General features: G+C 45.3%; 1 protein-coding gene and 1 long non-coding RNA gene across 3 annotated transcripts in view; one reads left to right on the forward strand and one right to left on the reverse strand.

Annotated features, from left to right (window-relative positions):
* Positions 1 to 19393, reverse strand: part of RERG (RAS like estrogen regulated growth inhibitor) — a 131282-nt gene that overhangs the window by 97907 nt on the left and 13982 nt on the right. The window lies entirely within an intron of this gene.
* Positions 2671 to 18454, forward strand: LOC123345645. The gene is made up of 3 exons (XR_006572829.1): positions 2671 to 2806; positions 4951 to 5040; positions 17638 to 18454. It is a non-coding gene; the product is annotated as an uncharacterized LOC123345645 (long non-coding RNA).

Genomic DNA, 19393 nt, shown 5'->3' on the forward strand with positions numbered 1-19393 from the left:
AGTGTAACTTAATTAGCACTAAAGTCTTGATCTTGCAAAGGCTTGAACACCTGCATAATTTTACACACGAGTAGTACCATTGACTTTAGCGGGACTAGTCATGTGAATAAATTTACAGGACTGAGTCCCAAGATTTTATTCACGGGAAATCTATCTGAATCATTCATATTTTGTATTTATATAGCTTTTTTCATTCAAGGATATTGAGGACTTAAGAGCGATTAATTAAGCCTCCTCTCTGTACTTCACTGTGGTGTGATGTTTAAGAATGCTTATTTTGTAGATGAGCTTAGAAACCCAGAATGGTGTTGCTTTTCTCAAGACCACATAAATCTGTTGCAGAGCTAAGAATACAGCCTAGAAATCCTGGGTTCCAGTTTGTAGTGCTGTCAGCACTAGATCATTTTGGCTCATTCCAACACTTCGAGTTTATGGATGTTGTTTAATATAACCTTGTTTCAGGACTTTAATCCAACTCTATTGTTTTAAGGTTAAATATCAAACTGTTAAAAAAATCTGTGAAGACTGTTTGTACAAGTGGATAAGATATAGGCTTTTAATGATTGTTCATCACTGTGTGTACAGACACTTCATATGCACATCTACGCTACAGAAAAACACCACGTTTCAAATGTACCGCTAGGGTAGATTGGCATATTACCGCAAACAGCCACATACTAGCACTTAAGCCTATACAACTCTCATCTATTGCAGGTCAGATCCTAACTCTTCCAGCCTCTTTGTATCTCCAAGGACATTATTTGTATTATGCCCACATCTGTTTTGTCTGTTTCATCACATTTAATGTCCTTGAAACGAACAAAATAACGAAAGGGGAAACAATATATTTTGTCACTTTCTTTTTAAGCTTATTGTTTAATAAGCCACTTTTGGAGCACTTCTCAACTACACTTGGAAAATTCTCTTCCTCTTCATTATACAGTGTTTGAAAACATGATGACAAAGCTGCAGAACAGACTTTTTTTCCCAGTGGCTTTTTTGTAACACCATTTTATGGATTTATCTTTAAAAGGCCATAACCAGGGCTTAGAAAATCCACTCACCTGGAGGTATGGGAAGCTTGGTCTTTTGTGGTGGTGGTTAAACATTGATTACTGAGAACTTAAGTTTTCATTTTAAAGAGGGGGAAAATGTCTCTTGTCCTTATGTTGGTGCAAATGACCTTCCAAACACAGATGCAGTGTAATTGATGCTGTATTGACTCTGAATCTGCAGACATACAGCTCTAGTGCCTCTGCTGCTGCTGCTCAGAACTTGGCCAGGCAGAGTGAAAGTAATGAGTCACTGGTTAATATGGCTGAGGTATTGGCACCCTTAAGCCTTAGTGAAACTGTCAAAAGTCATGTCACTTTGATATTGCTGTCCAGGACAGAAGTCTCAGCATCCTCTCCCATCACAACAGATGAGTGCTGGGAGGAAGGTGACTTTAACCGGGGGATTGCCCCACCCTCATTTTTTGTATCTACTAATTGGAGGTAGGCTTAGTCCTCTAGTGCTCTGAGCATAACACCCCTCCCTCATAACCAACCCAATACATATATTCAACAACCACCACATGCCCTTGAATCATGCACGCCAATGTGAGATGATGGAATAGTTGAAACCAGCATAACTCAACTGACTTCAAGGAAAGCATGCTGTCTGATTCATACATGGGAAGTATCTGTCCTTTTCCTCTAGAGGGTGGTGCCTGGGATTTAACCAGGCCTTTCATCACTGGGTGTGAAGCCCAGCTTCTCCAAAGGCAAGCTCTTCTAAGCTGACCTTATTAGGGTCCTTAGTAGAAGTCCCAACATCCTCTCCCGTCATAAAAGACGAGTGGTAGAGAGAGAGGTGATTCCCACCAGGGGATCTCCCCAGATCATGACTTTGGGCAAGTCACTTCCCTGTTTTGTGCCTCAGTTTCCCTATCTGTAAAATGAGGATAATTAGACTGACCTCCCTTGCGAAGTTCTTTGAGATCTAGGGATGATATGTGTTATATGAGAACTAGGTTTTGTTGTTAGACCTTCCTCTGAGTGCCTGTCCCATGGGAAACTAAGTGCTGAGTTAACCCCTTGTTGACTGGGGATTGGGTAGCACCATTGCCTCAATCCAGTTATGCTAATATGGCACCTTGATCTGGCATTATTTGCAATAGTGACATCAGACACTGGCTCACAGGTATACGAACCATCACCTGGGCTCTAAATCACCAGCTCTATATTTTGTAGTAGATCTTTGAGCTCTGCAGTATTTCAGTAGGCAACCCAATGGTCCTGATTATCTACTAGCTTCTAACCTATGCAGTCATTCGTCTCTGTGTCAAGTCAAGTGTGTGTAAAATGCTGCTAGGTGTAAATGACTATCCAAGATGCAAGCCAGTAAGGAATCAGACCCATGACTGCTGTGTACACTGACCTACATTGGTGGGGAATTTGCCCCACCTACCAGCTACACTAGGCAACAGAAAAAAATGATTAACTATGTGGCTGTATAGAACAGCGACACTGTCATATAAACAGAATTCTACTAAGTTTTCAGTTTCACATGCTTAAGGGCTTGAGTAAACAAAGGTGCAGTTTAATTAAGATATTGCAGCACATGCGATCTAGGGGGTACATACCAACCCATGCCTCTCTTTTTTTTTTCTGGGTTTCACTTAGCAATGGACAAACAAAAGCTTGAGTCTGGATAAACTCCCAGAGGCACACGTTCTTATTTATCTGAACCTTCTGGGCCTGCAATATTGGACTGGAAAACTCACTGGGCAGTAGGCTTGCTGGTCATTCTCATTTTTGGTCAGGTAAGAAATGCCATTAGAACAATCCCTCTCAGTAGTGCAGCACTCTTGCTTCCAGCCCGAAGCAAAGAGGGGACTATAAATGGTGGGGTGAGCTCAACGAACACTTTCAAACCTTGAAGTTTGAATTGGGAGTTTGGCTCATTGGAAGAGCACAAGATGCGGGACTGTTGTTTTTAAATGACTCAGTTTGCCCTTCTCCTGTTTCAGTTACAAATGAGCCTGAACTGCAAAATTTTCACTCTCCACACGGTCTGTTTCACCCACCCCCTTTGTGTTTTATCTAACCCATGCTTTCAAATCAAAATGGTAACATGTCTTGCACACCCTTTGCACTGGTATAAATGGCTACACAATGATTAATTGGGTCCATGAAATGGCTAACTGAGCCTTTAAAAACAAAACCACCTTCATTTTCTGTTGCATCTGCAATGTTAGCCAGAAGCTGAAAAGTGACAAGCACTGAAATCATGTGCAAAGAATTTGGATTGTTTTGGGAGTCCTGTGAGGGTACACCCCTAATGATAATTTAATGCACCAATAAAGGCAGCTAGGTCTGCAGCTACATTGTGTATATACTGTATTCAGTGTGTGAAATCTTGCCTCCAAAGCTACTCACTGGCTTCCCTTGAGCACTGCATTCCAGCCTTTGCAAAAAAAAAAAAAAAAAAAAAGAAGGAAGGAAGAAAGAAAAAAGATCATTCAGAGGCCACAAGAAAACTGATCTCTCTCTCTCCCCTCCCCCGCCCCCCTCCTCAAAAAAAAAAAGAGGGAGTGCTAAGGCTGGGGAATATAACCGTTCTGGAAAGGTTTCTGTGTAGGCCACTGGACTGAATGGAAAAACATATGAAACACTGATATCCCCTAAGAGGCCTGGGTATAAGAAGAAGTCTTATTAGAAAGGCTTTACTTTCTTACCAGCATTCCACATTCTCAAATTCACATAGTCTATATAACCCTCACGTTGTTCAAAAAGCTGGACCCCGTACCGCAGTCTCTTCTGGGCCCACGCCAAATGCAGCGAGTATGAAGTCACCTTCACGGCGGACAAAAAAGCAAGTTCTATTTGGATTTGTGAGCTAACATTTTTTGACTGAAAAGAGAGAAACCTCATCTTAGTGTTTAGTTTAGTTTTAGTGCTGGTGAAAAGTGCTGGCTGGCTTGAGAGCCTTGCAGACTGAAGGCCTCTGTTTATCCAAACAGCATTGGAAGCTTCCTCTGCCATCATCTTTCAATCCAGTCCTAGAGAGGAGCACCTCAGGTGTGCTGGAGGCTGGTTTAGCCTCCATCCAGCCCAGGTGTAGTCAGTCATGGGGTAAAATTTTCAAAAGCAGGAAGCCTAAGTCATTTAGCTAAGTCTCATTTTCAGAAGTGACTTAGGCATTTAGGGCTTGTCTACACTATCGCTTAAGTCAATGTAACTTAGTCGCTGGGGTTGTGAAAAAGTCACCCCCCTTGAGCAATGCAGGTTCCATCGACCAAAGCAATGTCCATGCAGTGAACTACAGCTTTGGGTCAATTGAAACATTTCATGAATTTGTGTTTGAATTCACTGAATTGTCTTGGTCAGGGAAAAAAAACAAACAAAAAAAATCCCCAAAACTTGAAATGTTTTGTTGTTTCATTTTTTTAAATGAAGCATTTTGATTTCTTTAAATTCAAAATTACTTTGCTTCACAAGTTATTTCAATTTTATTTTAAATAATAAACCTTTTAAACTCAAACAATGTGCTTCAATTGAACTGAAAATAAATACTTCGACTTTTCATTTCACCAAAACAATTTCCTTTTACTTTGACCAGAAACATTTTTCCCCCTTTGGTATGGCCAGCAAACTGAAAAAATTGCTGTTTGCACAGCTTTAATTAGGCAACCTTAATTAAAGGTGGTGGTACCAGCTCCACCAATAGTGCTGAAGACTGAGGGTTAGTGTGACAGATAGACATTCATCCCTATTAGAAAATGAAATATGGGAGCCAAGTAGACTTTATTTATCCAAAGTGTAAATAGCACATTTTGTGGCTGCTGTTAATTTCTCCTAGTTCAAAGTTGACCCTGGTGCCCTGTGTTGTGATAACGAACACTATCAGCTCATTATATGAATGGTACAAACCTCTAAACAAATCACCTCTTCCTTGATCATATAGCAGCATTTGTGAAACAGGACCAGAAACACCACATCACTGCTGCCTGTCAACATTCCAAATGAGAATCCACATACAGGAGTGACACCGGCGGTATGTGTTTTCTGTTTCTGTGATAACTGGTTGTGTCTTAACAGGTCTTTGCTTCTAAGAGGTGAGGCTATTAGGTGCATGATAAGTCTCCCTATAGTACTTAAGTCTTTGAAAAATCTCCCCCTAGAACCTAATTACAAGTGACTACCTGAATCAAATTGCTTACTGAGGAAGAATGGGACTGTGAATCAGGAGATCTGCATTTTCAGCTCTATAAACGTTTGTGATATGGGGTCAGTCACCTAGTGCCTGAATTTCCCTTCTGTAAAATGGGATGATAGTACTCCCCACCTCACAAGGATATTTGGTAGGATAAATTAACATGCTCAGGTTCTATTACTGATGTGGGCTGGGGGTGGGGAACAGATAGGAAGTCAGACATTTAGCTTTTCAGGTGACAAATCTGTGTGTGTGTTTGGGGGGGTTGTAGAATGCCCCCCACATAGTTTGAACTCTAATACAATACATGTTACAGCACAGAGTAAGACAGAGAACAGATCCTTTGCTTCAACAGTCTACTGCAATCCCATTAGAAGGTTTGTTTTAAAATGATGTTATCTTGAACTTATTACTATCTAACTTTTTATCATAAGTTACTTTCTATGGGACTGACCCTGCTAACACTCTGTGCATGGAACTCCTGTCACCAGAATTCAGTTCAGCTTCCAGTAATGAGCGGCAGAACTCCCACAGAGAAATGGTGGGATTGAGCCCAAAGAACAAGTGAGATTTCTTTTCTTTCCATGGATCTGCCCCCAAACCCAAAGAGTCTTTCCCTTGACTTCAGTGGGCTTTGGGTCAGGCCCCAGATGTTTATCAATCCCTTTCAATTGTGGAAATATTGCTGGGAAAATGTAACACTGGCAATGCAGAGAAGAAGCTGAAAATAGTATCTGTCTGGTGGAAAGAATCTCCTTGTAAATCACAGATCTGTCACAGAAAATGAACAAGAAAAAACTTCTTATTGCTTGCCCTAAAGAAATAGGGCTAAGCAAACTTGTTCATAATCAAATAAGAAATGACTTGAACTTCACCTTTTGGCAGAATGAATTTTTTAAGCCACATCTTGTCAAACCCTCCAGTGCTGTACCTGACCAAGGAACAGCTCCATGGAGCCAAGAACTTTCTAATGGATCATTAGTTCTACAAAGGAATATGGCAGCACAGAAGTAGTTGCAATGACCAGCATTGATTCCTGTCCATTTGAATGATTCTATCATTGAAAAAGCCTCCTTCTTGCTCACTACAGTTTGTGTCTACTCAATTTCAGGAAACAATGCAAGATGCAATATTTGATGTAGCTGTTGTTTAATTTCACCCATGACTCTACCCATCAGTGCTGTACTTTCCCATAACTAATGCCTTCAGCTTTATAAATAAACAGGTGAAGTTCCCCTCTAGCTCCAAAGACTTATACAGACTTGTCACTTTTCTGGGATTTAGCTTTATTGGCAAATGAAATAATAACAAATCTTCAGACTTTCTCCCCAAGCTTGGCTGTTCCTGGACTTTCCCCTAAGGCCTCTTCTATCTGAACCCTTAGGCCTTGTCTACACTACAAGACTATTTCGAATCAACTTAGTTCGAATTTGTGGATTCGACCTTATGAAGTCGAATTTGTGTATCCATACTAAATACACTAATTCGAATTTCTGAGTCCACATTCACGGGGCCAGCGTCGACTTTGGAAGCGGTGCACTGTGGGAAGCTATCCCACAGTTCCCGCACTCCCCGCTGCCCATTGGAATGCTGGGTAGAGCCCCCAATGCCTGCTGGGGGAAAAAATGTGCCGAGGGTGGTTTTGGGTAACTGTCATTATTGAACCGTCACTCCCTCTCTCCCTGAAAGCGCCGGCGGGAAATCTGTTCGCGCCCTTCTCTTGTCAGTTACAGCGCGTACGCCACAGCACTGCGAGCATGGAGCCCGCTGCGATCATCGCTGCACTTATGGCCGTTGTCAACTCCTCGCACCTTATCGTCCAACTCTTCCACAGTCAGCTGCTGAGAAATCGTGCTAGGAGGCTCCGGCAGCGCGGTGAGGACAGGAATTCACAGAGTGGCGCAGAACTCTCACAAAGCAGGTTACGCCGCGCCGTGGAGATCATGGTGGCAATGGGTCAAGTTCATGGTGTGGAACGGCGATTCTAGGCCCGGGAAACCAGCACGGACTGGTGGGACCACATAGTGCTGCAGGTCTGGGATGAATCACAGTGGCTGCGAAACTTCAGGATGCGTAAGGGCACTTTCCTTGAACTCTGTGACTTGCTGGCCCCTGCCCTGAAGCGCCAGGACACACGGATGCGAGCAGCCCTGAGTGTGCAGAAGCGAGTGGCCATAGCCCTCTGGAAACTTGCAACGCCAGACAGCTACCGGTCAGTAGCGAACCACTTTGGCGTGGGCAAATCTACCGTGGGGGTTGCTGTGATGCAAGTAGCCACGTTGAGCAACTGCTCTCAAAGGTAGTGACTCTCGGAAATGTCCAGGACATCATAGATGGCTTCGCCGCGATGGGATTCCCAAACTGCGGTGGGGCTATAGATGGGACTCACATCCCTATCCTGGCACCAGCCCACCAGGCCAGCGAGTACATTAACCGAAAGGGCTACTTTTCAATGGTGCTGCAAGCACTGGTGGACCATAGGGGACGTTTTACCAACATCTTCGTCGGGTGGGCGGGCAAGGTTCATGACGCGCGTGTGTTCAGGAACTCTGGTCTGTTTAGACGCCTCCAGGCAGGAACTTTCTTCCTGGACCACAAAATAACGGTTGGGGATGTGCAGATGCCTACAGTGATCCTCGGGGACCCAGCCTACCCGCTAATGCCCTGGCTCATGAAGCCCTATACAGGCGCCTTGGACAGTGAGAAGGAACTCTTCAACTACCGGCTGAGCAAGTGCAGAATGGTGGTGGAGTGTGCTTTCGGACGTCTCAAGGGAGGTGGCGGAGCTTACTGACTCGCTCGGACATCAGCGAAAAGAATATCCCCGTAGTTATTGCTGCTTGCTGTGTGCTCCACAATGTCTGTGAGAGCAAGGGCGAGACCTTTTTGGCCGGATGGGAGGTTGAGGCAAAACGCCTGGCTGCTGTTTACGCTCAGCCAGACACCCGTGCCGAAAAACTATCCCAGCGGGAAGCGCTGTGTATCCGGGAGGCTTTGAAAGCAAGTTTCCTCGGAGAGCAGGGTAACCGATGACTCTACACTTGATTTTAAGAGAAGCTGATCCTGGGCCTGTGTCTCTATGTGTTGAGTGAGATCTGCAGTTACATACCCCGTTCTCCAAGTTTCCCCCACTTCCAAAACACGTTTTTAAACAAATTAAATGGAACAGTTATTTTTAATAAATCTTTCCTTTACTTTGCATTTCTGTTCAGGGTTTGAAACATGGACGCATACTGTGCTGGGTACGGTGTGCACTGATGTACAGACCGCTTGTACAATACAGGACGGACAGCCTCCTGCTCCTACATAGGTCTCTGGGGTGGGGGACGGTTTCAAGTGGTTGTGCATGTAGGGGTGGGTTTGCAGGAAGGGGCGAGTGGTGCCGTCTTTGCATAGGGATTTGGATGCAGGCTCTGGGCTGTGGGTTTGGGCGTAGGAAGGGGTGAGGGGTGTGGGGGAAGGGTGAGTATCTGTCCGTGGATGAGGGCTCTTGTTGGGGCTCAGGGCAGCGGAGAGGATCGCGCCTACGGTGGAAGTGCATGGTAAGGGCAGCATGCCTTAACATTAGGGGGTGGCAGGCGCTAGGACCGTGGACAAGCGTACACATCACAGAATGACCCGGGGCAGCATACACCACACAGAGGGACCCTGGTGACTACTGAATGCAGTCTGTGTGTGACCTGCAGTTGATCCTGCCCCCGATAGTCTGTACCCTGCTAATGTAGGCTATCCCGTGCAATTATAAATCCCCTGCCCCCCCCCACATACACAGTCTTCTGACACGAAAGACGTGACGGAAAGAGTGAACAACAGCAAACAGCTTTTATTAATCTACTACATAGTGGGGTGATGAAACTTGGATTTGGGACTGGGTGATCCTGTAAGGGAAGCACTTCTAAACAGTTATAGCGTCAGAGGTGTGTGGAACATTAGCGCTCAGCTGTGGTGCAGTGACAGTTCTCACAGCCACTACCGCCCCTCCGTCTTGTAATTTTCGGTGAGGGGGGGACAGGACTTCTTGGCGTTGGAGGGTGGTTGCAGATACAGTGCAGGGGGGCTCTCTCCTCCTGCCTGCGGTCCTGCAGCACATCAACAAGGCGCCGGAGCGTGTCCGTTTGCTCCCTCATTAGCCCAAGCAGCGTTTGAGTCGCCTGATGGTCTTCCTGCCGCCACCTATCCTCCCGTTCGATGTGTGTGCGATGCTGTTGACATAGGCTCTCCCTCCACTGTCTCTGCTCTGCCGCCTCGGCTCTGGAGCAGGACATCAGTTCCGCGAACATCTCTTCCCGAGTCTTTTTCTTTCGCCGCCTAATCTGAGCCAGCCTCTGCGAGGGGGATGCCGGGGCAGTCCGGGAAAGAGCAGAAGCTGTGTGATGGGAAACAGTAAATGATTTCCTTGAACAGATACATGTTTGCGAACAGTGAACACAGTCTAGTCAGTTTCTCTGAACAAGACCATACAGGGCACCAAGTCTCACGAGATCTCAGGAAAAGTTCGAGATTTCGGAATACGCTCTCATTGGCGGCGCCATTGCACAGGAGAGTGGACAAGCGGGGAGATACAGCATAATCCGTCTTGCAGACAGTCCTGGTAAGCCTTAAAGTAGATCATGCTTATCAGTTAGTGGATAGCTGTGCTCTCCTGCTAAAGGCAATCTGGAAAGCAGAAAGGCTGAGCCTTTTCCAGCCCCTCCTGCCAGTGCACGGGAAAGATCAATGTCTGCTTGTTCTCTGTGGCCTCCAGCACGTGGCTGTTAAGCGAGGGTCGTTGTTATGCAACCTAATTGTAAACCGTTAACAATAGTAACAATACACTAATTGCCTGACTTAGATGCAGCCTGTCCAGACCGACATCACCCTGAGGCGGGTCACTCGCAGTCAGAGAGAGCGGATGCTACTGGAAGCCCTGCACAGACCAGGACCATATACAGCAATGCTGGTGGAGGCGATGATTCCTCTCTACATTAGGATCTCCTGGCGCGGAAGAGTGTGCTTCCATGGAGCACCGAATAAGGCACCTCTCCCCAGGAACCTCCTGCGGAGGCTTTTCGAGCTGCTCTCTGAGAGCTTTGTTGAACTGTCCCAAGAGGATTATTGTTCAATCCCTATATGTGTGGACCTACTATTTATATAGTTTGACATGTAAAATTTTGTATATAGTATTTCTATTTTTTCTATACCCGTTTTTTAAAAAATAAAAGTTTCCATGTTTATAGCACTTACCGCCTGATCCTTCCCCTGATTCTGAGTCCGGGTTAACGGGCGGGGAGGGTTGGTAGGGGATCTCTGTGAGGGTGATGAAGAGATCCTGGCTGTCAGGGCAAGCGGTATTGTGTTCGCTGTCGCCTGCACCGTCCTCCACAAACCCTTCCTCATCTTCCCCATCGGCGAACATCGCCGAGGAACTGTCCAGGTACACTATGCCATCCTCAGAGTCCACGGTCACTGGTGGGGCAGTGGTGGCAGACCCACCGAGAATGGCATGCAGTGCCTCGTAGAAGCGGCATGTCTGGGGCTGTGCTCCGGAGCGTCTGTTTGCCGCTCTGACTTTTTGGTAACCTTGTCTCAGGTCCTTGACTTTCACGCGGCACTGCATCGCATCCCGGCTGTATCCTTTCTCTATCATTGCTTTAGAGACCTTCTCGAAGGTCTTTGCATTCCGCTTGTTGGAGCGCAGCTCCGAGAGCACAGACTCCTCGCCCCACACAGCGATCAGATCCAGGACTTCCCGGTCTGTCCATGCTGGGGACCTCTTTCTATTCTTGGATTGGCCGGACTCCTCTGCTGGAGAGCTCTGCATCGTTGCAGGTGCTGTGGAGCTCGCCCCGATGTCCAGCCAGGACGTCAGATTCAAAGTGCCCAGACAGGAAAAGGAATTCAAATTTTCCCGGGTCATTTCCTGTGTGGCTGGTCAGAGAATCCAAGCTCAGACTGCTGTCCAGAGCGTCAACAGAGTGGTGCACTGTGGGATAGCTCCCGGAGCTACTAAGTTCGATTAGCGTCCACACCTAGCCTAATTCGAGCTAGCCATGTCGAATTTAGCGCTACTCCACCTGTCGAGGTGGAGTACCAAATTCGAACTAAAGAGCCCTCTAGTTCGAATTAAATGGCTTCCTGGTGTGGACGGTTGAGCGGTTAGTTCGAATTAACGCTGATAAATTCGAATTAAAGTCCTAGTGTAGACCAGGCCTTAGTTCCCTTTGCTCCAGGACAATTCCATCGCATATCCTGATTAAAACTAACAAGATCCACTTGCTAGCATGAGTCTGCAGAAAGTACTACATCTTTCCAAAGGGTTTCAGCAGCTGAGCTTAGGGTGATTCTAGAGAAGAACTTGCACCTGTCTCCCATTTCACTGAAATGATTTCAGAGCCCAGTTTTGTCAATTACTACTCCTGAAAACAGGCCTTAGGCACACAAGGCATTCCATTGATTTCAATGGAACTACTCATGAGAATCAGGGTTTGTATGATAGTTTTATTAAATGTAGCTGCAGCGGAATCAAAAATGTGATGGAACTAATGCATATACGTTCATGCTATAAAGTTGAATGCATTTCTTTCACATTCATTTTACAGGAATCATCTTTAATATTTTGGTATTTAGAGAATATTACATTTAAAAGATGTTATGACATTATGAAAAAAACCTTTGTCCCCAAAATTATAACAATCTCTGTGTATCTGAAGGGCGTAAACTCCACAAAGGGAAAGGGATTGTTCGGAGTGGGATCCAAGGGGATGTGATTGTGAGTAAAGAACTGAAATTAAGCAAAGGGAAAAGTGAGATCACGAAACACTTACTCAAACTGAGGTCTATTAGATTAATAGTGGCCCTTGTGACTTTAAAAATCTTTGATCATCCTGTCTGCTATCCTCCTGCATAATACAGGCCATAGAATTCCTGTAGGGGAGAGAATTATTAGCTAGGGAATAGAATCCCAAGGGGAATAGAAATTCTATGAGTAACTTAAAAATGGATGGCCAAAATATGGGTGAGTACTGCTATACAGTCCTGCATTGATTCCCTAGGGATGGATTAAATGGCATCATACCACTTCCATTCCTCACTTCCTCTATGATCATCTGAGGCTGAACTATCGCTGGCCTTGAGCTGGGCACGTAGCCATAGTCCTACTTCATCTGGGCAGACTGCCAAGATGACTGTGTTTTAAGGGGAGCATTGGTGACATCCTTGTAAAGGAGTAGCAAAGACCAGCTCTGTCCACGCTCACTGAACTCTTCTTGAGGCATAATGCCTCCATCAACACTTCGGAGTTTCATATCCCTCTCCTTCTCCCTCCCTCCAAGATGCTTTTAGCACACATGGCTTATCCCAGCAGTACTCATCCAATTTTGGAGAAACAAGGACACAAATAGCTCCATAGTGGTCATTATTTGTTAAGCACCAACTGTATGGTAGGTGAAAGACAAGTTGCAGGTCTTACCCTACTTACATGGTCTCCATCACAGTAATGTCTGAGAAGCTCCAAATATTGATATAAATATCCTCACGACACCCCTGTGAATCAGGGAACTTGCCCCATTTTACAACTGGGGAACAGAAGTATAGAGATTGAGAGGCATTGCTTCCTTGAGTGAGGAAGGAATCAAACCCAGATCTCCTGGGTTGCAGTCCAGTGCCTTAACCAGATTATCCTGCCCCCCGGGAACTTCTAATCAGGGGTTATGAAATGTAAACCTATGTTCCAGACCTACACTAGGTTATGCAGTAGTGTTCCACCAGAACAGGGGTGGAAGGTTCATACTAGTAAATCCCATGCCCTTTTGGGTATTAATCAGAGGGAGGTTGCTGCCCTGGTCTGTCACCTGGGATCTGAGATGCCTTTGATACAAGCACTTCAGAATGACTGTTGCAAAATGATTTATACCCCCATAAGAAATATATTTTTAAAAAATCAAGATGCTATACAACCAAGAACAATTGCATCTAATCGTCTATACACCTAAAGTACCAAAAATAACAAAGTAAGCACAGCTGTCTAGCAATTACACAGCTAGTTCATTGCTCTTAACACATGAAGTCAACCTGCCCACACTGGATACCATAAAGACCCCTTCTTAATCCTCTCTGCCTCCCACCCCCACAGGACAAAAGATTCTTATCATGTAGCAGCAGCCTATGGTATGAATAGATGCCACAACAAAATCCAGCTTCAAGATGCTTTAATCATGAATGTATTTGCTAAAGCCTTGTTCTGAGAACCCAACAGCCGTCACTATTTTTCCAACCTTTTGTATGGCACAAATGTCAGAAGTCTCTTTGCGCAAAGCCTAAAAGTAGCATCAGAGTGTTAACAGACTATTTTAACGTAGCCTTGAAAATCATGCACTCCCGTGTAGCCCTTTGTCCTCTATGCAGCAAGTCATTTCCCCCACTGTAGCAGTAAGAGAGTGACGTTAAGGTACCACAAATAATACTTAGACTGTTTCTGCTTCCACTGCTGAAAATTACGTGACTCAAACATGCTGTAATGAAACTCTTGAACATCTACTATACAGGATCACAACGTAACCTTCTGGTGGAAAAGAACAGGCTTGTGGGGAGCATAAACTCCTTTTAAACTCATTCCAGACATTGATAAATAGCAGGAATGTGGTAACTGCAATGCACTCATATTGCATCATCTCAGTTAATGAGGGAGATACAGTACTCCACATACATTGGGTACTGACGATTGTTTTGATGCACAGTAAATCTGCTAACTCCCTAAGAAGCTGTTCCCTCCACAATTTTATAGCCTACTGTACCTTGTGGGTGGTATTCTTCTTCTAAATTCATTTTTATTGAGCTTTTCGCATCAAAACATGCACAGTAAAAGACTCCCTTCCCCTATAATTCTGTGGCCTGTGTTATGCAGGAGGCCAGATAGACCACCGTTTCTCAAATGCAGCCACTGTGGGCACATGCATCCACTAGGGGGTTTCCCTACAGCCACTCCAGTTTCCTGGGTGGGGGGAGGAAGCATCAGCCCCTCCAAGTTGCCTGTAACTCTGTGTGGCTGCATAGCAACCTTTTTAGCATCGCACAGGTGCTCAGCGAATCTGCCCAGGCACCCCTCCCGGAACCCAGCCCCGGCCCTGCTGGGGCAAAAAGAGCTGCCACGACGGGGACAGGTGCCTCTCCCCTCCAGCCCAGATGCTGCTGTGGGGAGAGAGCTGGGGGGAGTCTTCCCTGCCATAGACCTGGGGCACCCTCCTGCACCCCAAACCCCTCATCCCTGGCCCCACCCTAGAGCCTGCACCCCCAGCCGGAGCCCTCACACCCCTGCACTCCAACACTCCGCCCCAACTCTGAGCCCCCTCCCACACTTCGAACTCCTCGGTGCCACCACCACCACCCATTACCTCCATATTGGTGCACATGGCTTGGAAAAATAAGAGGGAACACTGTAAATGCTGCATGCGCCGCCTCTCTGGATAGACAGATGGGGGACACAATGCTTAAGGAGTAAGGTGCAGTGGGGGGAGGCGAGCAGTGGGGGAGCCTGGTGGGAGAGTAAGGAGGTGAGCCACCAGCAAGTAGGGGTTCTTGCTGTGGGCACGGGGATGTCTGGGGCAAGGGAGTGAAGAGGTAAGCGGAGGCGGGCAGCAGGTGGGGGACTGAGGAGGGATGCAGGAGGTGAGCTGAGGGCGGGCAGGGGGTTCAGGAGGCAGCGGGCACATGGGCAGCAGGTGGAGCTCCCCTTTGGGGAGGGTAGCCCCTGACTCCACCCTCTCTGCCCACCCCTAACCCTGGCAGCCAGAGCCCCAAGACCCCCTGCCCTCCCTGCAGCTGAAGCCACAAGCCCCAAGCACCCTCCCACCACCCCCTGGCTGGCTGAAGCCCTGAGTGTCCTCCCCTTCTCCCCCCTCCCCCGCACTCGCGCACACACATACACACACACCCCTGCCCAGAGGAGCCCTGGACTGGCTAAAGCCCCAAGTGCCTGTCCCCCGCCCCCAGCCAGAGGAGCTCAGGGCTGGCCAGAGCCCCGCCACCTGCCTGGAGGAGCCCTGGGTCAGCTGCAGCCACAGCGGTACCTCTCCTCCTCTCCCCAGACCCAAGTCACCCAGATGTTTTTCATTATTATTTGGACTTCTATTATGTCAAAGCATTTTTAAATTTACTTCAGAATTATAAAACCGCTTTTACTAAAAAAGCAAAAGAAACAATAATTAAAAAAAAAGACAAGAACATGCAAAGCACCTGATTTGTGTTTCTATTCTGTTAGGTCCTGTAGAGATAACTGTGCGTGATTTTTATTATTGAGTCTGCCAAAAAAAAAAAGCCCAAAACATTACATACATAAATTACAATGATTTGGATGTATATATTACTTTATTAATTTAGGAAAATAAATAATTTTAGGGAAAAGTGTCAGTGCGGCCACTAGCAAGTGTTAGTGGCGGCACTCTGAGGCCACCAAAAAATTTGTTGTGAGAACCCCTGGACTAGACAATCATCATGGTCCCTTCTTACCTTAAAAATCTATGAATCTATAACGCATGCTTGTTTTCCCAAACAGAAGGGAAATAGAAGTAATTGGTGATTCCTTACATCATAGCACTGAGATTCTATAGTGAGGTGATAACTATACAAGGCTTGTTAATGATGTTCATACTGCACAAGTATTCCCAAAGTACTGACTCAACTCCCAAAGGCCTCCCCCAACATGCACTGGACTCTGTGTAAAACCCTGTTACTATATATTGTGGTAGTGCTTAGAAATCCTGATAAAAGATCAGGGTGCCATTGTGTTAAGCACTGTACAGATCAGTAACAGAGAAAACATACCCTTCCCCAGAGAATTTGCAATCTAGGTTGTATGTCTACACTAGGGGGCAGGCTCCATAGGAATGGGAAAAGAATGTCCCAGAAATACTACAGAAGTGACACTGGATTATATGGAGATGCCAGGGGGCATATGGTCTGAACCAGATTGTGAGCCTCCTAGTTACATTGTTGAAAAAGAAGCTCTCAGGAACATTCACCTGGAATTAAGGGGCTCCCCCCATGGCCTCTTATTTCTGTCTATGTACCTGTTCTACAAAGAATTTATGTTATGGTAGATAGGGAATTGGGAAGGACCAAATCTTGACCACCTTACTTGGGTAACACTTGCATTCATTTCAATTGGAGCATTGCCTAGAGATGAACAGAGGAAGATTTTGCCCACACCAGTGGTCCCCAACCACTTCTCCTTCTCCCTTCCACATTATTGGCTGCTCTGTTCCTCTCAGTTTGAAAAATGAGCCTGGATCACCGTTGAAGATCAGTGCTTTTCAAGCCTTTCCACTTCAGTTTGAAAATGAATCCTCTCTCCTTAAGCCCAGGAGAACATCTATCCATATTTTTCACCTTTATAGGTTCAAGAACTGGTGTTTTTCTACTCAATTTCCACCATCTTCCTCCATGGCAAATCTACCCTGGCTAATGTACAGTCAGAGCCCCATGTCTGCTACAGTCCTGTGGCCAAAATATCCTCAGTAGAGCGTGAATTTGTTTTTTTTAAAAAAACCAATATAAGGTTTAAAATATAGCAAGTTGACTATTTTGGATTCAATCACATCTTGCTGCCTTTCCCTCCACTTTTCCAGCAACTCCTTTCTGGCATCAGGGCTGCTTCCAGAGTTACATATCTGTCCAAAGAGTAAGACAAAATAGAGTAGTAGACTTAAATAATCAAAGGATTAGCTATAAATAAGACCAGAACCTGCAGTTACACTTACTACAAGTTACAAGTGCTGTCATTCCTTGTGCCTTAGGGAATAAGTTAATTGCCCTCTGAAGTCAAGGAATGCTCTTCTTCAGTACCCACAATAGCATGGGGAAAAATTGTGGTGTGCCTAAAGCACAGTACTTGGAGGCACGAGATCTGGCGTCTATTCCCAGCTTTGTCGAGAGTTTCCTAGGCCAGAACCTCAGCTGGTGTACATAGTTTCACCGAAGTGACTCTGTTTTCCCCACTTCCCTTCCATCTCTTGTGAATTACAATGGTTCTAGTAGATGTAGATCAAGCTTTTCTTAATTTAAAATAAAATTTCAGGAAATTTGTTTGCCTAGAAACGGATATGTCAGACGTGGACTCATGGGACAAATTCATTCTGATGCTCATAAGGTCAAAATGGTTTAATGTAGGAATTGAGCCTGGCATCTGGCCAATGCCAGAATGCAGCAACCACTAACGTACAATCAGGGGTTAAGCAATAGTTTTGGGAGTCAGGTGTGTTATTGCAGAACTCTAACACAGTATTTTCCTTGGCACTGCAATGTGGGGCCCCATTTTGTGGGGATTTTTTTAATCTATCCATGAGTGACAGACTATGCATTCTTCTGGGATGACTCCCAAATGTATTCCTGTCGATAGGCTGCAGTGTTCTTCCAGTGAACAAATAAATAGCTCACTTTGCTTTTGCTTTTTCCCACATGTTACAGCACAGAATAGCTATTATTGAAGTTCCCTTGGAAAGCTTCTAAACCTCCTCAAGTGTACATCACCACACAGGATTCACCATCGCACAGAACCCTTTACAACTGGCTTCAGGTATTCTGAGGAGAAGGATTTTGCCAAGAGGAATAAGCATGGAACTGGGCATCAGGAACTCCTGAACAGAGTCCTGATAGTCCCACTGACTCACTGTGTGGCCTTGAGCAAGCTGGGCACCCTCTCCCATTGCTTCAGTTTCCACCTCTGTAAAGTGGGGATAATCCCACTAATTGACCTACCTCACAGGAGTGCCTTAGTGGCGGATTAATGTTACCACTGCACTTTGGAAATGTAACCCACAGTATAAACACTAAATATGTTCATCATTTTTTAGTGTAGCAAATCCTGCACTCTCCAGACCAGTTGCTTCCTTCCAACTTGAAAGGTTTTCATGCACCATTATATAAACATTTCCAGCTATTTAATGCACCTCTGACACAAGCTGTTTCTGTTACATATCCACAACTTCCTTTCTGCAAACTCCTGCATGGAAGCAGCTTTCTGACCTCTGAGCATCAAGGATTTCATGGTCTCTTGAAACCAAGGTGGTGATTTCATCATACTCTCATTTTGCTGCACTCCAACTACATCTAACATTTCTGGAAATCTGATCTGCCACTCAGGCCAATTTGTATGGCTTTTTTCCCCCTACTTTCAACTTTAAAGCTGCACATATGTTTAATATATCCATTGCATCTTTTTCCTGGGCTTCATACCTCTCACCATTATCTTTTGGCCTGCAGATATAGAGTATACAATGCTAATGATCACGAGTTCTTTAATTTATGTAGTTACCACCATAATATGAAGCATTTCACAAAATGTACATGGTAAATGCATTTGAAACAATAATAAAAACTGCCAGACAGTAACTCCAAGCAAAGGGACTGGTGTGTATATACTGGGGAACATAAGAATCATAACAGTACTTCACCCGTTCGAAATACATACATGTGTCTGTGTGTGTTTGTGTGCATACAGAATTATGAAAAGGAGAATGATCTCTCCTTTTTTCTTTGCATTCCTCTCTATTTCAAAAAAAGGAGTGACTCAGTTAAAGCAATAGTTGGTATAATCTTGGGCAAATGGCAGGAAATACTAGATCAAACAACAGAGCAATTCAGAGGTGACATAAACCGTATAAGCTACACGCTGGTGTGAAAGTCACTGGCACTGAAGGCTTGATCCAAAGAGCATTGAAGTCAACAGGAGTCTTTCTCCTGGGCTTTGTATCAGGCCCCAATGAGAACAAAAGGGGAAGATGTAGCAGAAAAAGTGACCAACAGGAGTGAAGTGGGTGTGGAAATATAGGGAATGACAAGGTTGTTTTTTTCTCATTATAATCCTATCCTTTGTATCGAAAGCAGGTACTCTACTGACTTGATGTGCACTAGTGTTGGGTGCCCACCAGCTCCCACTGACTCTGCAAACTCAGCAACTCTGCAAATCAGGTGATAAATTACGTCAGCTGATGCTCACTTACAGTCTAATCACATTCTTACACTAGCCTCATCACCACAGCCGTGGAATGCTTTGCAGGAGTCTATTAATGATATGCAAGAATGCTGACTTAATGGCATGCAGCTTACAGCTGAGGAGTGAGCCCCTATATTCACTCCCCAGGTTGGGCTGCCTGAGCTAAAAACATTGCACAATGTAAACAGATGTGTTGCTGCCCTTTTTAACCCCACCCAGCAAGAAACT

This window comes from Mauremys mutica, chromosome 1, assembly GCF_020497125.1.
Source record: "Mauremys mutica isolate MM-2020 ecotype Southern chromosome 1, ASM2049712v1, whole genome shotgun sequence".
Classification (NCBI taxonomy): domain Eukaryota; kingdom Metazoa; phylum Chordata; order Testudines; family Geoemydidae; genus Mauremys; species Mauremys mutica.